Source organism: Crinia signifera, chromosome 4 (assembly GCF_055691185.1).
Source record: "Crinia signifera chromosome 4, ASM5569118v1, whole genome shotgun sequence".
Classification (NCBI taxonomy): domain Eukaryota; kingdom Metazoa; phylum Chordata; class Amphibia; order Anura; family Myobatrachidae; genus Crinia; species Crinia signifera.
Genome location: NC_139220.1, coordinates 320,403,271 through 320,405,120, shown reverse-complemented (window position 1 = coordinate 320,405,120; position 1,850 = coordinate 320,403,271).

The window sequence follows — 1,850 nt, the reverse complement described above, 5'->3', positions numbered from 1 at the left end:
GGAGCTCTGTCCCTGTAGTCAGGGATGATACATCCCTGTGATGTGTCCGCATTTTACAATGTGATCCTGGCCGGTAATATTCCGCCCAGATCCCATTGTAAATGCGATCATGATAAATGGGCCCCTTGGTCACTTTTCATGTGATTGCGGTGATATAGTCCATGAAACGCGTCCAAATCACATGTGACTGACATCAGGGGGGAAATTTACTAAGAATACAAATACAATATTTCGTATTCGTATTCTTAATAGGAATGACAACGACTGCATACGGCTGTTTCCGCAGTATGCAAATTCATGTTCCGGAGGGGAATTTATAAAGCAGTCAAATACGACTGCTCTGTAACCCTCCGATGGCGTAATGATTCGTATTAGCGCCGTATATATGGTCAGATGTGTAAACAAAATAGGTAAAATAAATAAATAATCCCGGAGCACCGGACCATGGAGCACCGGACCCCAGACCCTGGACCATGAAAGCCCAGACCCAGGAGCACCGGACCCAGGGACCTACCGACGGGCTCAAGATAGGTAAGTATCAGTATGTGTGGGCTTTGGATGTGGTGTGTGTTTATTTTACTATTTTTCATACTGTGGAACTACAAGTGCCAGCGGGCCCTTTAATGCCCCGCATGTTGGGACTTGTGGTTCTCCAAGTCCCAGCTAGCGGGGGAGGCTTGCTGGGACTCATAGTTCCACAGTATTAGACAATACTTTATTCTATTTTTTTACACTGAATCAGCCCGTTCAGCACCGCTCCTGGGTCACTGGGGACAGCACCAGGCTTCAGCCTGGTCAGGTAAGTCCTGAAGGGGGGACCCCTTTATTGGGGGGTCCCCACTCCCCCAGGACCCCTGGCCAGGCTGACTGGTCAGTAGGGTGATGTTTTGGCCGCGGGACCTTATATAATAAGTGGCCCCCGGCTGTAGCATTATCCTGCTAGCTGGTTTGGCCTGGGGCTGGTTCATAAAATACGGGGGACCCCTACTCATTCTGTCCCCCGTATTTTGTGAACCAGCCCCGGACCTGGAGCATGGGGCTGGTTAAAAAAAAAAAAAAGGGCAACGCCTATTTGCCGGCTTTCCTGATTTTTTTTAATACCATCTTTCAGCCTGGTGCGGGTTACGGCTGTGGGGGACCCCACTCTTTTTTTTCAATTATTTTTTTTAGTAAATGCCAAAAAGACGTATACACCAAAAAAAATTGTATTTTCGTAAGAAAATACGATTTTTTTTCACTAGTTCAGCTTAGTAAATTTCCCAGTACTTGTGTAGTATCACGGCTCCCACGATGGGCATCGCATAGTAAAAATCCTCATTGCATGCGATCGGATCGCATGCGATTCGATCGGATCGCATGCGATTTTGATCACAAATGCATCCAAATGCATTGAAATTAGTAGGAAACATGTGAAAAGCACCCCAAATGGCATTTTTCACACTGTACCACCCCCACTATCAACGCCAACCCGAAGCGTGGCGAGCGCAGCGATCCCGCGAGGGGTGGCGGTACGCGTCCTACGACCTTTTCATACCCCCACTATCCACGTCGGCGTGGAGTTGAGAATAGAAAGGGTGGCGAGCGCAGCGAGGGGACGCGGACACCTGTGACACACGCGAGGGGACGCGTATACCTGGGAAGGTATCCGCGTCCGCTCGCCACGCTTCGGGCTCGCTGCGCTCGCCACACTTTCTATGAGATGGGAGCCGTGATACTACACAAGTACCAATTTCCCCCCAGGTCCGATGCGATGTGCAGTCCCATGTGTATCTCATCGGAGCCTGAAGATTGCACAGGCTGCAGGTAAGATCAGCCGCATCGCCAGCCAGGCAGACTTGGCTGAGATCGTA